This window comes from Megalobrama amblycephala, linkage group LG18 (genome assembly GCF_018812025.1).
Source record: "Megalobrama amblycephala isolate DHTTF-2021 linkage group LG18, ASM1881202v1, whole genome shotgun sequence".
Classification (NCBI taxonomy): Eukaryota; Metazoa; Chordata; class Actinopteri; order Cypriniformes; family Xenocyprididae; genus Megalobrama; species Megalobrama amblycephala.
The window spans coordinates 39,619,897-39,630,275 of NC_063061.1; the positions used below are offsets into that span (position 1 = coordinate 39,619,897).

The 10,379-nt window shown below is 36.4% G+C and overlaps 1 long non-coding RNA gene across 1 annotated transcript; it reads right to left on the reverse strand.

The window, feature by feature from the left end:
* Positions 1–2,685: 2,685 nt before the first annotated feature.
* LOC125252164 lies at positions 2,686–9,984 on the reverse strand. The gene is made up of 4 exons (XR_007181164.1): positions 9,827–9,984; positions 7,942–8,018; positions 5,048–5,112; positions 2,686–4,259 (listed from the first exon to the last, which is right to left on the reverse strand). It is a non-coding gene; the product is annotated as an uncharacterized LOC125252164 (long non-coding RNA).
* Between the last annotated feature and the right edge of the window lie 395 nt (positions 9,985–10,379).

The window sequence follows — 10,379 nt, forward strand, 5'->3', positions numbered from 1 at the left end:
GACACTGCTGGATTCGGTGGTCGAACGGTCCGTTGTCCAGTTTGAATAGGTCCAATAATATCTTACTGTACAGGCACAGCTGCAGGAGGTGTTGATGTCGTGTGAAGGATCTTCAAATAATTACCATTTGAAGGATATAATTTGAGGAAAACGGTAAGATTTGCATGTTTTCTTTTTAAAATCCTTTGTCAGTGACGCGCCGAGTCAGACAATTGTTTTTACACTGCAATAAATAAGTAGGCCGATCTGTTTCCACTAAAAATAGCCTATAAACTTCCTAAAAGATATGTTCACCTCATCAGCAAAACTGCATACATTTGATTTGAATTGTTTAAAACTATTAAAATACTATTTGGCCAGTGGAAATGAATGAATCAGCTCTATTCTAAAACCTTTATCTGAAGTATTTTATACAATTTTGTTTTTATGGATATTTTGATATATTTATTCTAAAACATAAAGAGGATACTGGATGATCTTTATCAATATAATGTGTGGCACAAATGGCATTTATAGTCCATATCTAATATTTTCCAATGTCTTGTACCTTTGACGGTGTTAACCATGGTGTCATGTGGTTGGGAACTTGTATGGAAATGATATGCAGATGAGGTTATGCATAGTAAAACTAGGCGTCGTAAGCTCCATATATGGTGATTTCGGGGAGGAGACAGGGTGGAGATGCACGTACGCACAATCTTCCGCTGACTGGGATTTATAAAGGGATTTGTGCGCAGGTTCTGGTGTACACATGGTTTTATAAATCTGATTTTTTTTGTGCGTACGCAGAATCTAGCTTTTGCGCATACGTACACTTTTAGTAGGGATCCTACGCACAGTTTTATAAATGAGACCCCAGATCTTTAACTGTAGAGGATGAATTAACAGTAAATCTGTCTGATGCAGATTATATTCTAAGAGCTTCTGCAGGATTTTGATCCAATGAATAATGTGATTTATTATTATTATTATTATTATTATTAATATAAGAAAATTATTATGCCTTGATTCTATAACATCTTAACACTGTTAACTTTAGATAACTTAGAAATTTCGTCTGGTCTGATCAAGCAGCAATATGCCACTCCCTAGTAACCAAACAAAGTACCTTAGCAACCGTTTAGCAAAACCTATTTCTCTGCATCAGAGCATCGTAGAGACATGGCGGTTGGTTCCTTTGACTCATGCTAGCAAACTGGACTTCCAACAAGCTACACATGCTAGCAGTGAATAGCTACATGCTAATAGTGATTAGCTAAGTGCTAAAGTGGCTAAGAACATGCTAAGAATTCTATAAAAACTCCATAGTAACCATCTGTGACAACTACCAACCACCTAGTAACACCTTAGCAACCACCCCAAGTACCTTAGCAACTGCCTAGCAACCACCCAGGTTACCATAGCAACCACCAAGCAACCACCCAGAGCACCCTAGTAACCTTAGCAATTGCCTAGAAACACCCTAGCAACCGAGTGGCGAATTTTGCCACTGCAAGCACCATTCACATTTTCTTCAGGAAATGTACATTCTAGTTTATTATTATTTAATATAAGAATTTTTATTCCTTCATTCTATAACATCTTAACACTGTTAACTTTAGATAATTTAGAAATTTCTTCTGGTCTGTAAGAGATACATAGTTGATAATCATCAGCAGTGGAAATGAATCCCATGTTTTCTATTAATATTACAGACCCACATATGACGCACAATAATATTCATCTTCAGAACACAAATTAAGATATTTTTGATGAAATCTGACGGGTTTTTTTTAATCTCCCATATAAAAAGCAATGCAATTACCACATTCAAGGTCCAGAGCAGTAGTAAAAACATCTTTAAAACAGTCATGTGACTGCAGGGGTTCAACCTTAATGTTATGAAGAGACCAGAATACTTTCTGTGCTCAAAAACAATGACTTTATTCAACAAATTTTCCTCTTCCCTGTCAGTCTTCTACGCAGTGAACGCAGTGCAGAGCTTCCGTGTTTACGTCCGAACACCAGCTCAGTATTGGCTGACGCTGGTCACGTGATCATCAGCACGACACGTGATTCTGTCGCAGGATCCGACCAATAATGAGTCGACATTCAGACGTGAACACAGAAGCCTGGACTGAGTTCACTACATCAACTGCGTACAGTTTAAAAAGAGAATCAATTAATAAAGTCATTATAAATAATAAAGCTGTGCAATATTACCAATTACTGAAAATGAAGTTCAGTTCATTTTCAAGTTCAACCGTTTACTTTGTTTACATGTTAAAATCCCAGTTTTCTTGTGGCGCAGGAAGCCTCCAGACCTCCTCCAGGAGTTTCATTCATGAGCACTTGTGAGTTTGCAGGTCTTTCTGTACAACAACTGTTCATAATGACTGCGTCTTTAAATCTACACACATGCAAAAGACACAAGAAACACAATAATGTATAGATTGCACTCACACTATATGAGGGAATCCCATCAATCTCTGCAAGATTGTGAGTCACATGATGATTCAGTGTCTTACTGTCATACATTTACTGCTGTCACTCCTGAGAGACGCTGGTGAAACCGGTTCTTCTGCTGTTCATCACGTTCACGTGTGTTTAACTTGAGTTACCCAACACACACACACACACGCACACACACACACACACACACACACACACTAATGCGAATCTGTTTATTGAAACAATAGAGATCTGCTGTGAAGATTAGATGAATTCTCCAGATGATTGATTTCTATTTCTCCACCTGTTTCTCTATTATTTCTCTATTGATCATTGTAGGTTTGTTGTCTTATTGAATCTCTTCTGTCAGCAGAACATTATCATGAATATGAGTCCATAGTTTCCATCACAGCAGAACTACACATTCAAACGGTCTTCATTGTGTCACATGATCTTTCAGACATTATTCTGTTCACACTCGTCTGATATCAATCTGTTTTCATGATAGTGTCCTTTTTTAAAATCTGCTCATATTTAATGATCTCATGAATCTGATCCTGTAATATAATGTGATCCAGATGAGCTTCATATGTGACACATGATGATCCTCATTCAGCTTCAGATCAGATCTCTGATTTCTCTTCACTGTCTCTGAATCTGAAACTAAAGGCCTCAAATCTACTGCTGACATCTAGTGGACAGAGATGGAAACTGCACTCAATATTCTGTGTGTTATTAGAAATATAAAACACAATCTGATACATATTTATGACATTACTTCAGTTTAATTTATTTAAATATCATTCAGTTATCAACTCAAATAATAATGAGATTATTGACTGAGTTGTAAATTTAACCTCTGGAAACAGTATGGCTGCATCTGGAATCATATTCTCTCAGTAGATATTGTTTTGAACTGTTAAAAGTTAAATTGAAATGATCTTACATCTAGTAATGATGAAAATACACCTTTCAGTAGCTTTTAAATGAGGAAAATGTATTATAAAGAGACTCATTGTAGTGTATTTATGACTGATATGAGTTTATGAATATATTCTTCCATTAGGAGATGATGAAGATGAGCTTGATATGAAACATCATCATCATCATCATGATGATCTGCTGACAGATGAATCAGAAACACAGTCTCTGGTAAGAACAGAAATGATTCTGTCAGAAAGAGAAACAGATCTTCTGTGTGAAACGACAGAAACTGGAGAATAAAAGTCATTCTGTCATAAACTCCATCAATAAAAGCACAATCACAGCCTGCTTTAGGATATTAAAGCTGGAACTGAAGAGATCTTCATTCAAACCTTCACAATAATATCAAAACAGCACAAGTCATACTTTAGATCAACACTGTTTGACTTCAATAATATGATGTTTGATTTCCTTTACAAAAACTTCTCATAAAGTAGTTAACATCACAGAAACAATAATCACAGTAAAGCAACGATTTCATTACAGTATAGAGATGATAAAGTGTTGATTCAGAATGTCACACGTTGTGGAGGAATCCAGGTGAGGAAAAGAAAGTCGTGTCAACACAACTATATAAAAGTTATTCACATGAGCATCTTTAAACTAAAGGATTTATTCTTTCATTTGATACGCTGCTCCACATTAACAATCCAGGTGCTGTGTTCTGATGATAATGATGATGATGATGATGATGAAGAAGATGAAGATTTTCAGGTCTTCAGCTGCTGGTATCTGGACGTCAGTGATGTTGTGTGTTCTTGAGAACATGATGAAGGGTTTTGATGAGAGAATCTCAGTTTCAACATCAGAATCAATCTTGACAGGCTCATCTGGATCACATGACACTAGAAATCAAATATATATACATATATCAGATTATCCTCATTGTTTTCGGATTTGTTTTTTTCTCAGTCTATAATACATTGTCAATTAAACACAATCAGATCTGTAAACATTCATCTGTGACTCTGATCAATCTGTCTAAATGTGGCACTTTGTGACAGGAATGTAAAACAGTCAATAATAGTAAATCTAGCAAGACTAGGCCTATATGACACCGTGTCCTAACCAGACGAGATGCGATAAGATTCCAGAGATGAGCCATTTGACTGTCCACATTGCACAGCCCAGCACAGCAGACACGATGAAATGGGCAAGTACATAGTAAAATTCATAAATATTACACCATTTAAACATTATTTAAAGTACATGCGGAGTGACTCAACTAATCTTTGTCGTTTTTGAGTTTTGAACAGTTTGAACATTCTTGAACATTCTGAGGTGAATTAGCCAGTGTTGTTTTCATTACAGCTAAAAAGCTGGGAACACAGAATGATATTCAGTCACATTAGACGTTTTTAACACTAAATAAAGCACATAAACAGTAGGCTACCTAATATTATCATTGCCATACTTTAACTAAACTCTGTGTCTGATTTTCTGAATCTGTTCAATCACACACAGAGTTTAATTAAAGTGATATAACATCTTATCACGAGACATCAGATCAACAGCTGCATGAGCTCAGTGTTATTAAACATCTCATTAAAACATTCATAATAGATTATAAAAAATGTTTAAGTATGTGGCAAATATATCAATGTGATTTTATGTGTCAGTTTTCTCTTCTCACCTCATGTTTGATCATATTTGATTCATTAGAACGACACTTTGCAGCTCTGACTGGATCAACAGAGACTGAAAATTAAGAAAAATAACCAGTTATCATCATAATTTTCATACAGTGGCTGAACTTATAGATTCAGATCATACATTCACTCATATTACATATTACACTCATATTAATATTTTAAAATGCAGCCTGGTCTCATTGTTAATACATAGTTATTAATATGTAACTTTCAAAACACATTATTTTGTATGTTTAGAAAGGTGCTAAAACGTACAATACTGACGTAATTATGGCACTAAAACGTAAAAATACTTACTTTATAAATGTAATGATAAAAAATGTAATAGATAAATGTAATATCCCTAAACCCCACCTCGAACCTAAACCTACCCATTTTATACAGAATGTTAAAAGAATAAAACGGACAGAAATGTGTAGGAAAATTACAATTTTAGTAAAAAATATAACATTAAAACGATATATATAGCGCCACTAATCCTAAACCTACCCATAACCATTTCTTAAAACGACATACTGTTATAAATAAAAGAATAACAGACAAACAAGTGTAATCACAATCATTTATTTTTTTGCGAAAATGTCAAAAGTGGTACCAAAAGTAGTTCTAATGATGATGAGTTCCAGTCGCAGTCCTCTCTGGCGGTAATAGTTTTTATAGGGTACAGAGCAGAACTGAATTTATTAAAATCCCTGTAAAGTCATTTTAAAGTGTGTGTTTTGAGTTTGTCACACCGCAGAAAAATATGTTATTAACCACCCAGCCAAATTTGAATTATTAAAAGAATCGGCAAGTAAATTTAAATAAGTTATCAAAATCTCGAAAAAATGAGCAGTATTCTCTGCCTCAAACGCTGGGGGCGTGTCCGCTGTCGGTGCTGAAACCACACCCACTCACGAGAGCTGCAGCATCAACTGGCTTATCTAATGAGTCAAACATTCTGATGCATATAAACAAAAGAATCACGTTAGAGGGTTACAAATTTTAGTAGGCATTACGAGCTAAATGTGCAAAGGGCTGTATAACTAACGTTAACTGTAATGACACGCGAGATTGAGAGGGTGAACTGCTGTAGCGTTAGGGGCGGGGCCATGTTCGGTGCGTCATTGACAGTTAATAGGTGTGTTCGAGCTCATGGAGCGCCGCGCCGCACAGACCGATCGGCGGCTGATTTGAAGCAGTGCATGCTGGTAAGAAATGTTGTCCGACTTGAGACAGCGCCGACACCATGTGACTGTGACGTATGGCTTTAAAGTACCGCGAGAGCGATTCGAGATCAGCCGCCTGAGTTAGCCAGTGCAGTTTCTCAAGAGGAGCTGGACGAGCGCTGATGACGACACAGCTGTTTCACGATTGGCCGGATTCACCGCATGACAACGATCACGTGTGTTTCGTGTTTATTGTCACGCCTTCAGTTCCAGTAATGCTCAAAAATAATGTTTTTATAACAGTTAAAGCTCTTTTCATGTAGTCGCGATGTTGTATTGTGTCATTGTTTATAAAAATAAAACTGATAAAAAACATAGACCCCACTACATTGGCATTTAAATAATATATATGCTTATGTTGAACTTTATTCTTGTAAAAACAGACGCTGTAAGCAGTACATAAAGTATTGAATGAAAATGTCTCTGAAACGTCAGTGTATTAGTCAAATATTGCATTTATTTCACTTCAGCTGTGATAAAGTATGCAAACGCAGCACGAGCGTCACTACGGGAAGCAGAAAGTGTCCGACTTCATGTCTCCGTTTTCAGCTCCTCCCTGACTGTACACGGCTACTCTCGCCGATCGGTTGCATCCGGCCACAGACGATGTACTTCACACGATGTACTTCGCTCTAACTTCACAATTCAGCACTACACAATTCACAGTCTTTGTAATGTGTTTCAGCAATACATTTGTAACATTTATAATGTGTTTAGAAACAATTCTCAGAATTGACTTTACAGGGACTTTAAATTATGAATTCGGCTTATTCTCTCCGTGAAGGCATGCACTCATTTCAAATGTCAATCCACTGAAACACGGTATGTCACAATCTGTGACGAAGCAGGAGAGAACCAATGAGCGTTCGATATCAGTGATTCTTGAGGGCGCTACTTTCAAATGTGAATCATAACGTGCGCGAGCTTTGACTGTGACGGTCGCTGCTGAGAATGAAGATAAAGATCGATGGATAAAGGGCTGAATTTGGATCTGTTCCTTACCATATGGATTCTAAAGATATGGATAACAGCAAACAAATAAAATGGATATATATTATGGTATATTGTCAGTCACTGTGTAGGAGAAAATGCACAGCAAACAAACTAAATATTACAAAATTACAGAAATTTTATTCATTTTAAGGTTTCAAAGTGTAGTCTTGTTTAACATTATGTAATAATCCTCCGGAACGAGTTTGCAGCACGAACAGAAATGTTATTTCATATTAAGTAGATGAGTAAACTGCTTTCAATAAATTTGACTAAAAGCATGTATTGATATGACAATTGAATACAACAGATTTAAATCATTAAAGCCACAATTTTAATATTAATACATGGGAATTCATGCACACTTTACGTTACATGATTTACTTTTTTTTTTTTTTTTTTTTTTTTGCTGTTAATACGTAAGTATTTGTACGTTTTAGTCCTATAAATACGTTAGTGTTGTACGTTTTTGTGTATGAAAACATAGGTAAATGTACGTGTGGTAGAACCACACTTAAAGTAAAAATACACACGTATTCTTATGAGATTACGTTGTAAAATTTGAAGTTTGTCAGCTAAAGCATTTAATACACATGGGTTTCACACGGGTTTATGGGTCACTATATATGACTATATTAGTCTGATATTATACACATGACTGATATTAGTCTACTCACAGTTTGGTCTGTTACTGCTGCTGCTCCGTCTGACGAGCTTCATGTTTTCACACTTTTCTGTCTTTATGTGTTTCTGTCTGATGTCCATCACATTTAAACAATCAATCAATGTATATAGAGACAAATGTTGATCAAACTGTTACAATAGTACAAACATTCAATCATTTATATTATACAAACCTGATTCCAAAAAAGTTGGGACACTACAAATTGTGAATAAAAAAAGAATGCAATGATGTGGAAGTTTCAAATTTTAATATTTTATTCAGAATACAACATAGATGACATATCAAATGTTAAACTGAGAAAATTTATCATTTTAAGGGTAAAATAAGTTGATTTTAAAATTCATGGCATCAACACGTCTCAAAAAAGTTGGGACAAGGCCATGTTTACCACTGTGTGGCATCCCCTCTTCTTTATATAACAGTCTGCAAACGTCTGGGGACTGAGGAGACAAGTTGCTCAAGTTTAGGAATAGGAATGTTGTCCCATTCTTGTCTAATACAGGCTTCTAGTTGCTCAACTGTCTTAGGTCTTCTTTGTCGCATCTTCCTCTTTATGATGCGCCAAATGTTTTCTATGGGTGAAAGATCTGGACTGCAGGCTGGCCATTTCAGTACCCGGATCCTTCTTCTACGCAGCCATGATGTTGTAATTGATGCAGTATGTGGTCTGGCATTGTCATGTTGGAAAATGCAAGGTCTTCCCTGAAAGAGACGACGTCTGGATGGGAGCATATGTTGTTCTAGAACTTGGATATACCTTTCAGCATTGATGGTGCCTTTCCAGATGTGTAAGCTGCCCATGCCACACGCACTCATGCAACCCCATACCATCAGAGATGCAGGCTTCTGAACTGAGCGCTGATAACAACTTGGGTTGTCCTTGTCCTCTTTAGTCCGGATGACATGGCGTCCCAGTTTTCCAAAAATAACTTCAAATTTTGATTTGTCTGACCACAGAACAGTTTTCCACTTTGCCACAGTCCATTTTAAATGAGCCTTGGCCCAGAGAAAACGCCTGCGCTTCTGGATCATGTTTAGATATGGCTTCTTTTTTGACCTATAGAGTTTTAGCCGGCAACGGCGAATGGCACGGTGGATTGTGTTCACCGACAATGTTTTCTGGAAGTATTCCTGAGCCCATGTTGTGATTTCCATTACAGTAGCATTCCTGTATGTGATGCAGTGCCGTCTAAGGGCCCGAAGATCACGGGCATCCAGTATGGTTTTCCGGCCTTGACCCTTACGCACAGAGATTGTTCCAGATTCTCTGAATCTTTGGATGATATTATGCACTGTAGATGATGATAACTTCAAACTCTTTGCAATTTTTCTCTGAGAAACTCCTTTCTGATATTGCTCCACTGTTTTTGGCCGCAGCATTGGGGGAATTGGTGATCTTCTGCCCATCTTGACTTCTGAGAGACACTGCCACTCTGAGAGGCTCTTTTTATACCCAATCATGTTGCCAATTGACCTAATAAGTTGCAAATTGGTCCTCCAGCTGTTCCTTATATGTACTTTTAACTTTCCCGGCCTCTTATTGCTACCTGTCCCAACTTTTTTGGAATGTGTAGCTCTCATGAAATCCAAAATGAGCCAATATTTGGCATGATTATTTCAAAATGTCTCACTTTCAACATTTGATATGTTATCTATATTCTATTGTGAATAAAATATAAGTTTATGAGATTTGTAAATTATTGCATTCCTTTTTTATTCACAATTTGTACAGTGTCACAACTTTTTTGGAATCGGGTTTGTAATAATTTATATATAATTAATTAAAAATATTTCTGATAAAATATAGCAATTAATCCAATCATCATTATAAAAATCAGTAAAGGAGAAATAAATGTATTTAGAAACATGAATCTCACCTGTGAGAAGAGAGATGTAGAACAATCCATAGTTAAAATCACATTGAATATATAATAAAAAACCTGCAGAAATAAAGATCCAGAGTGAGAATCATGTTATTCAGTAGCTGCAGACAGTTTAGTTTAACTTTGCGTATGCTTCCTGATTTTATACTGGATACTGACAGGCGGAGCTAAACTTTTATCTGTACACAATGTTTCACTCTTAAAACGGAAGCTATGAAGTTTCCTGCTGGTATTTTTGTCTTCAGTTCACACACTGCTCAGTTCTGATGAATCCTGCTGGAGAAATGAACACTGAATTCTCCTCCAGACACTGAACCTGATCCACCATAAGACATGATCATCCAACTTTCAAGTCGATTCTGTTCAAAGACTTTTCTCAGTGTGCTTTGAGTTATTAGGGGCCAAGCACCAAAGGTGCTGTAGCCCCTATTGTATCCGTTAGTTTTATTATTATTTTAAGTGTTTTTAACAGCCACATGATGAAACAATTCTCCGTATACAAGGATGTCACAACTTTTATTGTCACAATTCATTAAGATGAAACAAT